A 12008-nucleotide genomic window follows, 5' to 3' on the forward strand; every position below is an offset into this window, starting at 1 on the left:
ATATTTATGCAGCCTACAGACATATGAAAAAATGCTCATCATCACTGGTCATTAGAGAAATGCAAATCAAAACTACAATGAGATACCATCTCACACCAGTTAGAATGGCGATCATTAAAAAGTCAGGAAACAGCAGATGCTGGAGAGGATGTGGAGAAATAGGAATGCTTTTATACTGTTGGTGGCACTGTAAACTAGTTCAATCATTATAGAAGACAGTGTGGCAATTCCTCAAGGATCTAGAGCTAGAAATATAATTTGACCCAGCAATCCAATTACTGGGTATATACCCAAAGGATTATAAATCTTGCTACTATAATGACACATGCACACGTATGTTTATTGCAGCACTATTCACAATAGCAAAGACTTGGAATCAACCCACATGTCCATCAATGATAGACTGGATTAAGATAATGTGGTACATATACACCATGGAATACTATGCAGCCATAAAAAAGGATGAGTTCATGTCCTTTGCAAGGACATGGATGAAGCTGGAAACTATCATTCTGAGCAAACTATCACAAGGACAGAAAACCAAACACTGCATGTTCTCACTCATAGGTGGGAAATGAACAATGAGAACACTTGGACGTAGGTTGGGGAACATCACACCCTTGGGCCTGTCTTCGCGTGGAGAGCAGGGGGAAGGATAGCATTAGGAGAAATACCTTAATGTAAATGATGAGTTAATGGGTGCAGCAAACCAACGTGGCATATGTACACCTATGTAACAAACCTGCATGTTGTGCACGTGTACCCTAGAATTTAAAGTATAATAAATAAATAAATAAGAAAACTTACAATCATGGTGGAAGGGGAAGCAGGCACATTTTCACATGGTAGAGCAGGAGATAAAGCAAGAGCTGGAGGAAGTGCTACACACTTTTACAACAACCAGATCTCATGAGAACTCACTCACTATCATGAGAACAGCATACAGTAAGGCTGCCCCCATGATTCAATCACCTCCCACCAGACCCCTCCTGCAACACTGTAGATTACAATTCAACATGAGATTTGCGTGGGGTCACAGAGCCAAATAATTTCATTCTGCCTCTAGCCCCTCCCAAATCTCATGTTCTTCTCACATTTCAAAACACAATCATGCCTTCCCAACAGTCCCCCAAAATATTAACTCATTCCAGCATTAACTCAAAGGTCCAAGTCCAAAGCGTCATCTGAGAAAAGGCAAGTCCCTTCCACCTATGAGCCTGTAAAATCAAAAAAAAATTAGTTACTTCCAAGACACAATGGGGATACAGGCACTGGATAAATACTCCCATTCCAAAAGGGAGAAATCAGCCAAAACAAAGGGGCTACAGGTCCCATGCAAGTCCAAAACCCAGCAGGGCAGTCATTAAATCTTAAAGCTCCAAAATAATCTCCTTTGACTCCATGTCTCACATCCAGGCCACACGGACACAGGGGGTGGGCTCCCAAGGCCCTAGGCAGCTCTGCCTCTGTAGCTTTGCATGGTACAGCCCCCTTGGCTGCTTTCATGGGCTGGCACTGAGTGCCTACAGCTTTTCTAGGTGCATGGGGCAAGCTGTCAGTGGATCTACCATTCTGGGGTCTGGAGAACAGAGGCCCTTTTCTCACAGCTCCACTAGGCAGCCCCAGTGGAAACTCTGTGTGAAGGCTCCAACCCCACATTTCCCCTCTACCCTTCCCTAGTAGAGGTTCTCCATGAGGACTCCACCTCTGCAGCAGACTTCTGCCTGGAAATCCAGGCATTTCCATACATCCTCTGAAATCTAGGCAGAGGCTCCCAAGCTTCAATTCTTGCCCTCTGCCAACCCACAGACTTAACACCACATGGAGGCTGCCAAGGTTTGGGACTTGCACACTCTGAAGCAATGGCCTGAGCTGTACTTTGGCCCCTTTTAGCCACAGCTGGAGCTGGAGTCGCCAAGATGCATGGCACTGTCCTGAGATGTCCTGAAGCTGCACAGAGCAGCGAGGCCCTGGTCTGCAAAATCATTTTTCCCTCCTAGACCTCTAGGCCTGTAATGGGAGGGGCTGCTGTGAAGGTCTCTGAAATGCCCTGGAGGCATTTTCCCCATTGTCTTGGCTATTAACATTTAGCTCCTCTTTACTTATGCAAGTTTCTGCAGCAGGCTTGAATTCTTCCCCAGAAAATGGGTTTTTCTTTTCTACCATATGATCAGGCTGCAAATATTCCAAACATCTATGCTCTGCTTCCTTTTTAAATATGAGTTCCAGGCTGGGTGTGGTGGCTCACACCTATAAGCCCAGCACAATGGGAGGCCAAGGTGGGCAGAATGCCTAAGGTCAGGAGTTCGAGACCAGTCTGGCCAACATGGTGAAACCCTGTCTCTACTAAAATTATAAAAAGAGTAGCTTTTAGGTGCTTTACCACATACAAACAAATGTAACTGGCTAGGTGCAGTGGCTCACTTCTCTAATTCCAGTACTTTGGGAGGGTGAGGCAGGAGGATTGCTTGAGTCCATGAGTTCGAGACCAGCTTGGCAACCTAGTGAGACCCTCATCTGTACAAAAAATAAATTTAAAAAGAATACCAAGCACAGACATGCTTGTAGTTCTAGCTACTTGGTAGGCTGAGGTGGGAGGATCACGTGAGCCCAGGAGATAACAGGTTGCCATGAACCATGATCAGGCCACTGCACTCCAGCCTGAAACAGAGCTAGACCTTGTCTAAAAAAAAAAAAAAAAAAAAAAAAAAAGTAACCACGTGAGATGAATCTGTTAATTTGCTTGGCTGAAATCATTTCACTATGAACATGTATATGAAAACATTATGTTGTACACCTTAAATATATAAAATTTAAAATATATACGTAATAGAAGAATTTAAAATTTTCCCTTGCTGTTACAGGTACAGAAGTTAGTAAATTGCTGTTCTTCCTCTTTTCCAACAGGAGTAACAAAATAAATAAAATTGAAATCTTGCCCTGTAAAGTCAAAAGACTAGAGGCAATCCAATTTAGAACCCCGAAAGTCAGTTTTAATGAGGAAATTATGCCACCTCGTGGTAGTTTAGTATATTGCCACATATAACCATTTTCAGGATACAGTATTACTAAATTTTGAGATTGTTCTCCAGCTTGTAAGTAGAGGGCCTCCTGTGATTTCATGTCAACTTACTTGAGGGAAAGAAAAGTGTTGCCTATTAAATGAGATAGTTATCATCTGATCGTCAACGAACCTGACAAAAACAAGCAATGGAACAGGATTCACTAATAAATGGTACTGGGACAACTGGCTAATCATATGCAGAAAATTGAAACTGGACCCCTTCCTTATACCTTATACAAAAATTAACTCAAGATCACTTAAAGATTTAAATGTAAAACCCAAAACTATAAAAATTCTAGAAGAAAATCTAGGCCATCAGCACAGGCAAATACTACATGAAGAAAATACCAAAAGCAATTGCAACAAAGACAAAAACTGACAAATGGGACCTAATTAAATAAAGGAGCTTCTGCACAGCAAAAGAAACTATCATCAGAGTGAACAGACAACCTACAGAATGGGAGAAAATTTTGCTATCTATCCATCTGACAAAGGTCTAATATCCAGAGTCTACAAAAGACTTAAACAAATTTACAAGAAAAAAATAAACAACCCCATTAAAAAGTGGGCAAAGGACATGAACAGACACTTCTCAAAAGAAGACATTCATGTGGCCAACAAACATATGAAAAAAAGCTCAGCATCACTGATCGTTAGAGAAATGCAAATCAAAACCACAATGAGATACCACCTCACACCAGTCAGAATGGCAATTATTAAAAAGTCAAAAAACAACAGATGCTGGTGAGGTTGCAGAGAAAAAAGAACACTTTTATACTGTTGGTGAGAGTGTAAATTAGTTCAACCACTGTGGAAGACAGTCTGGTGATTCCTCAAAGATCTAGAAGCAGAAATAACATTTGACCCAGCAATCCCATTACTGGGTATATACCCAGAGGAATATAAATCATTCTGTTATAAAGATACACACACGTATGTTCATTGCAGCACGTTTCACAATAGCAAAGACATAGAATCAACCCAAATGCCCATCAATGATAGACTGGATAAAGAAAATGTGGTACCTATACATCATGGAATACTATGCAGCCATAAAAAGAAATGAGGTCATGTCCTCTGCAGGAACATTGATGAAGCTGGAAGCTGTTATCTTCAGCAGAATAACACAGGAACAGAAAACCAAACACCTCATGTCCTCACTTATAAGTGGGAGCTGAACAATGAGAACACATAGACACACAGGGATAACAACACACACTGGGGCCTGTTGGGGGCACGGGGAGCATCAGGAAGAATAGGTAATGGATGCTGGGCTTAATACCTAGGTAATGGATTGCTCTGTGTAGCAAATCACCATAGCACACATTTACCTATGTAACAAACCTGCACATCCTGTACATGTACCCTGGAACTTAAAAATTGAAGAAAATAAATAAATAAATGAGACGGTTATAATGAATAAATAAAATGTTTGTATATAATTGAACCACTACTATCAATAACAGGAAATCATTTGAGTTAGCTAATTCCAAAATAAGGGTTGTTCCCAACTGAAACATTATAATTCTACGTTTGGAGTTAAATTTTTATACTGGCTGCAGAGAGAGACTGAAGTTACTAACAAAATTTTTACCTTCATTGTTCAGTGGAAAACAAAAGGTCTGAAGGACACTTCAGAAGCCAAGCTCACCAGTGAAGCCATTTAACTGGGCCTTGGTCCAAACCTGCCCAGGCCCAAGTGAGATTCTTGCAGGCACAATAATGACGAGATTATTAGTGCTGGGCGTGGGGCGGGCCGGGGGGGAGGCAGTTGGTGCAGAATACTGCCTTAGCTGGAGGCCTAAACAGGCAGTTAATAGGTTATTCAGCTAAAAATTGCTCCAAGGTAATTTTCTTTTAAAGCAAAAAGATCTAAAAACAAAGTTGCAGAGAACAAAGTAAAAACCAAGCAGTAACTAATAACAGTGAAAATCTGGCAAAAGATGGCACAATCTTTATCATATCTGTTGATGAAAAGAGTCAAACTGTAAATTATTTGAAGAGATTAATTCTGAGCCAAATTTGAGGGACATGCCCTTGTGAGACAGCCATCAGGATGTCCTAAGAACATGTTCCCAAGGTGGTCAGGGTGCAGCTTGGTTTTATACATTTTAGGGAGACATGGGACTTTAATCAAATACTTTCAAGAAATACCTTGGTTTGGTCCAGAAAGGCAGGACAACTCAAAGTGGTGGGGGCAGTGGGGCAAAGCTTCCAGCTTATAGGTAGATTTAAAAATGTTCTGGTTGACAATTGGTTGAGTTTATTTTAAGACCTGAGATCAATAGGAAGGAATGTCTGGGTTAAGATAAAGGATTGTGGAGACCAAAATTCTTAGTTGCAAAGGAAGCCTTCAGATAGTAAAGGGAATAGGTCATAAAATGTTTCTTATCAGACTTAAAGTCTGTGCTGATGTTAATGCTGGACAGGTATAATGAGGCATGTCCTACCCCCACTTCCCATCATGGCCTGAACCAGTCTTTCAGGTTAAGTTTTAAGAGTGCCCTAGCTGAAGAGGAAGTTCATTCAGATGGTTGGGGGTACTTAGAATTTATTTCTGGTTTACATATCATTCCCTTAACATAAAAATAAAAGCAGCTATTAGAAAAGAGTTCAATGACTTATGCTGTTATTTAATAGACATTAATTTTTGAAGCAGAAAAGCATATTGGTTGGCTAACTTGAACTCTCACATGAAGTTTTACTTAACAGAACACCTCATAACAATTTATATTAAAAAGATTTAGCATAAGTAATGTGCTTTTAACAGTACACAGAGTAGTGCAATACACTATGCATACATGGTAGCAATTATCATTAGACTATGACTATAGTATGTTTTTCTTGTTGTCTACAAGCTTGCCTCTGACAAAAAACAAACAAACAAAAAAAAAACAGCATAACTCACAAAATGCTGAGGAAAACAAAACAAAACAAAACTACTGCCCTTTGGATGATTGTAACTGCATGTGATTCAAAATGCTGCTTCATATCTCAGTGACAAATCTGAAAAGGATGAAAATACTAACCATTATGAAAATCATGAAACATTAATGAAAAAGGTGATATTTAAATTAAGCATTAAAGAATAGGTTGGGTTAACAAAATAATGCACATTGCTTCCAAAGACCATTTCAAATATCTCCAACTGGTTTTATATTTCCTTGCATTTGAGAATCACAATTCTGGAGGGAAGTTTGCATAAACACTTCACTTCTCTCTGTACCCATAACCTTTGCCATGTAACTTTGCAGTGTCCTCCCACCATGATTCTGGGCTTGCCCCTGTGACTTTCTTTAGCCATGGGAAATTAGCTGCGATGCAAGTAGAGCTTGAAAAGTACTTACTCAATTTCACTTACTTTTGCGTCTCTGCCTTTGTTATGAGAAGATCATGTCTGAGCTAGCTCTTTAGTGGCAGAAGGATGAGAAAACCTTCTCAGCAGTCTCCTCAACCCCATTGAGTCTAAATCAACTGAATACCAGCTGGCCACAGATGTGAGTCTAGCCAAGGCCAGCTGAGCCAATCATTCAAGACCTGCCTAGACCAGCTGACCACAGCCAACTCACAAACTCAGAAATAATAAGCATTTTAAGCCACTGAGCTTTGAGGGTGGTTTTGTACCTGGCAGTGGCTAACTAGTACATTCCATAATTACCATCACAGGGCATTTTGCTTATTTTATTCTTGTCCCAACTTCTTGGTCAAAAAATGACTTTTATTCTGATTTATAAAATATGTCTTTGAGATCAAGATAGCTGACTGAATGCCCTTGTTTACTTCTTCTCCCTCCCAATATCTTCTTTTAAATGACAAAATAAATATAAAAATTAATCTATAGCAGCATTGAAAATCCAGGAGGTGAATAACAGACCATAAAATTGAGCAACTTCTAGAAGACTAAGTATATGGAAATAAATTGCCAACAAAATACAACCAACCTAAATTTCAAAACATCAGATATGAAAAAAGAGATTTCTTTAAAAAATAAGAGTTTGGCAAGGTGTTGTGGCTCACTCCTGTCATCTTGACACTTTGGGGGGCCAAGGCAGGCAGATCACTTAAGCCCAGGAATTAAAGACCAGCCTGGGCAACATGGCAAAACCCCCCCTTTACAAAAAATACTTTAAAAAAATATAGCTGGGTGTGGTGGCACAAACCTATAGTCCCAGCTACTCGGGAGGCTGAGGTGGAAGATCACTTGCCCAGGAAGTGGAGGTTTCAGTGAGCCGGTGCCACTGCACTCCAGCCTGGGTGACAGAGCAAGACTTTGTCTTAAAAAGAAAAAAAAAATCTAGTTGGGCATAGTGGCACACGCCTGTGGTCCCAACTACTTGGGAAGGATCACTTGAGCCCAGGAGGTTGAGACTGCAGTAGGCTATGATCATGCCACTGTACTCCAGCCTGGGCAAGAGCAAAACTCAGGCTCAGAAAAAAAAAAAAAAACCTGTACTACTAAATTTAAATATATTTGTTTATGCATGATGCTCTACTATCACTGTTGTGGTTCAAATACACCTTCAAAGTCCTCTGACCATAATTCCAATTTTGGGGACAGGTGGAAAATAGGTATAACTTTATGATGACAAAAGCTGGGCAAGCAGAAAAAAATATAGCATGTCTTGTTAAGAGGGAGACTGTTCTAAGCGTCAAAGACTACAGGTACAAGCCCTATTATCACAGATAGTTGTGTGATAACCTTCCTGTGAGTATCTTCTTGTCAGCCTCCCCCATCTCCAACTGAATCTTTGACAATCAACTTCCAGGCAAAGATACAAATAAGACCCACAGACAGTTTCTTCCTACTATATGATATAGCAGCGTACCTGGAGTTACACTAACTGAAAAGTGAGGGCACAATTCTCCAGACTGCAAGCCTTCTGACACCAACTATAAGTTTTGAGTTTCCCAAAATCACCCTCAGATTCAATAATTTGCTTGCAAGATTCACAGTACTGAAAGCTTGTATATTCTCAGTAACCAGCCAAAGGAAGAGATGCATCGGGTGGAGTTATGGAGGGGTCCAAATGAAACAGGAGAGTTCCTTGACCCCCCTCTCAGGATGTGCAATAGGGGTGTGGCTCACCTGTTTGGTGCTCAAGTCCTTGACAGGTGGGGGAGCATGCAGACAGGCATGTGGAGTACCTAGGGTGAGTGATTTGGGCTCCGGCCCCATAGTAGTCTCTAGGGGTGGGTGCCTGCGGCCCCAGTGTTACAATGCTCTTTCAACCTTGCCTTCCTCAGATGGCTTAAGTGTTAACCAGCTCAATGGGCCCTCTGCCTTTTCACAAGGGCAGAGGGCTAGTGTGACAGCTTTCTGCATCCTGAGCTCTTGCCCAGTGTCCTGAAAGAATTGGGTCACACACGGGCTTGAAGGATGAATGCAGAGGTTTTAATGAGTGGTGGAGGTGGCTCTCAGCGGGATGGATGGGGAGCTGGAAGTGGGGATGGAGTGGGAAGATGATCTTCCCCTGGAGTTTGGTCATCCAGCAGCTGAACGCCTCTCGGACCGCCCCCAGCCAAACTCCTCTTGGTGTTGAGACATTCCTTCTCTTCTTTCTCTGCTGTGCCATTTGGCCATTTGCCTCCTTATCTCCTTGTCTCTTTGTCTCCTCATCTGCTTCTGGAGCCTGAGGTTTGGGGTTTATTTGGATACAGGATACAGGGGCATGGCAAACCAAAAGGCAACTTTTGGGGCACAAAACCAGAAGTGCCTGTACTCAGTTAGGGCCATGGGTCTCCAGGCTTGAGAATGGGGCCTTTGCTGGGGAAAGGCCTTCTTCTACCCAGTATTTCCCTCTCTCCCGTCCACATCGCAAATGCTGAGCTTTCCGTTAACCTCTACCCATGGATCCATGGCCAGTGTTACTTCCTCCCAGCCACAGTGGGCTACAATACCTGTACAAGGCAAAGCTCACCCTACTGTCTGTGTCCAGGGGTTTTATTCAGGCTTAATGGTTAATTCATTGGCCACAGGTTAAATGTAGGCATCAGCTCTCTCTGCTTCCCAGGAGGTCAGGCTGACATCATGGGGGCCCACCATTACACACCTTATTTTGAGATAGGGTGTCACTCCATCATCCAGGCTAGAGTGCAGTGGTGCCATCATAACTCACTACAGCCTCAACCTCCTGGGCTCAAGCAATCCTCCCACTTCAGCCTCCCAAGTAGCTGGGATCACAGGCACACACTGCCATGCCTGGCTAATTTTTTTAATTATTATTTGTAGAGATGCGGTCTCATCACATTAGCCAAGTTGGTCTCCAACTCGTGGGCTCAAGCTATCCTCCCACCTCAGCCTCCCAAAGTGCTGGGCTTAGGGGCATAAACCACAGCACTCAGGCCATGAATCACCTTATTAGCACTAACTAGCCTTGTGGTCTGAGGGGCCCACCAAGAATAACAAAGACATTCCTATCATTTAGGAAATTCCAATAGCTTAGCGATTACCTCCTAGGAGCCAAGACAAAGGCCAGGTCTCTCCTTGGATGAGGCCAGATTCTTTAGTAAGAAGAAACTTTTCTCTGTTGACCAGAAAAGGTTCTGTGACTCTTATTGGGGAAGTAGGGTAAATATATGGCAAACAAAAGGCCAATATAATGATCTGCAGTCATGAGTTAACTGAGGGATACACTTGTTGTCTACAACATATAATAATGTAAGGAAGAAAAAATAGTTCATAGTTCTTCACTGGGACTCCCTATAACAAAAGATAGGTTAACAGGAGAAAAAGTTTATTAACATGTATATTTTCATATATACAAGAAAGACATGTAAGGAATAAATAACTTTTTAGAGTACAGAGAAAATGAGCGTGGAGAAAATGCCTGGTTAAGATGAGAGAGCCAGGAAAACCACTTTACACAAAGGTAAGATTTGTTATCTGAGGGCACCTTCTCCATTTAGTCGTCCCTTCTTTGTGCAAAGAAGATATCCTTATTGAGAGGAAAGATCACCTCAGCCATCAAGCAGACCATCTGGAGGCAAAGCCCATTATCTGAGGAATTCAAGATGTAATTACACTTCCCTATTATCTTGTGAAAGGAAAATGAATCTCAGGACCCCGAAATCACAAGTCAAGGGAAAAGTCAAGCAGGGAACTACAAACCTGCCTCCCATTTTATTCCAAAATAAGATAGCTAAAAAGATAAAAGAGGTACATACCTCCCTCACAATTTGCCCACAAGGAAATTCCTTGTGGGCCTCAATATCCTTACCCTAAAGGAGTTCTGTTGAATTTCACTCTGACAATGAACTGATAGCTTATCTTCACAGGTGCAGCACGGAAACTCATCCCTCTGCTACCCGAGACAAATGCATATCTGATTACCTCCTCTGCCCTATTGTTTATGTAAAAATACAGATTCATTGAGCCATACTAAATTGTGTATTCTGTGGAAGGCTGATCAAGGACTCAAAAGAATGCAACCTTTTGTCTGTTATTTACTTATGACCTGGAAGCCCCCCCATGCCCTCCCCTCTTTCAAGTTGTCCCACCTTTCCCAACCAAACCAATGTACATCTTATACATATTGATTGATGATACATATATATATGTATAAAATGTATAAAAGCAAGCTGTAACCCAAACACTTCCGGCACATGTCATTAGGACCTCCTGAGGCTGCATCACAGGTGCATCCTTAACGCTGGCCAAATAAACTTTCTAAATTGGTTGAGACCCATCTCAGATATTTTGGGTGCACAATCTAAAACACGCTTGTCCAGCCCACAGTTCACAGGCCGCATGTGGCCTAGGACAGCTTTGGATGCAGCCCAACACAAATTCATGAGCTTTCTTAAAACATTAGAAGAGATTTTTCGTGATTTTTTTTTTTTTTTTTAGCTAATCAGCTATCATTAGTGTTAGTGTATTTTGTATGGCCCAACACAATTCTTCTTCCAATGTGGCCCAAGGCAGGCAAAATATTGGACAACCCTAATTGAATATCCATTATTTCTTTCTTTTCCCTGATTGCCCTGGCCAGAATTTCCAATACTATGTTGAATAGGAGTGGTGAGAGAGGGTCTCCTTGTCTTGTGCCAGTTTTCAAAGGGAATGTTTCCAGTTTTTGCCCATTCAGTATGATATTAGCTGTGGGTTTGTCATAAACAGCTCTTATTATTTTGAGATACGTTCCATCAATGCCTAGCTTATTGAGAGTTTTTCGCATGAAGAACTGTTGAATTTTGTTGAAGGCCTTTTCTGCATCTATTGAGATAATCATGTGGTTTTAATCATTGGTTCTCTCTATGGGATGGATTACGTTTACTGATTTGCATATGTTGAATCAGCCTTGCATCCCAGGGAAGAAGCCGACTTGATCCTGGTGGATAAGCTTTTTGATGTGCTGCTGAATTCGGTTTGCCAGTATTTTATTGGGGATTTTCGCATCGATGTTCATCAGGGATACTGGCCTGAAATTTTCCTATTTGTTGTGTCTCTGTCAGGTTTTGGTATCAGGATGATGCTGGCCTCATAAAATGAGTTAGGAAGAATTTCTTCTTTTTCTATTGTTTGGAATAGTTCCAGAGGGAATGGTACCAACTCCTCTTTGTACCTCTGGTAGAATTCGGCTGTGAATCTGTCAGGTCCTGGATTTTTTTGCTGGTAGGCTATTAATTACTGCCTCAATTTCAGAATTTGTTATTGGTCTATTCAGGGATTCAACTTCTTCCTGGTTTAGGAAAAGAAGAAGTCAAATTGTCTCTGTTTGCAGATGACATGATTGTATATTTAGAAAACCCCATCATCTCAGCCCAAAATATCCTTAAGCTGATAAGTAACTTCAGCAAAGTCTCAGCATACAAAACCAATGTGCGAAAATCACAAGCATTCCTATACACCAATAACAGACAAATAGAGGGCCAAATCATGAGTGAACTCCCATTCACAATTGCTACAAAGAGAATAAAATACCTAGGAATCCAATTTAAAAGGGAT

Source organism: Symphalangus syndactylus, chromosome 2, assembly GCF_028878055.3.
Source record: "Symphalangus syndactylus isolate Jambi chromosome 2, NHGRI_mSymSyn1-v2.1_pri, whole genome shotgun sequence".
In the NCBI taxonomy this organism is placed as follows: Eukaryota; Metazoa; Chordata; class Mammalia; order Primates; family Hylobatidae; genus Symphalangus; species Symphalangus syndactylus.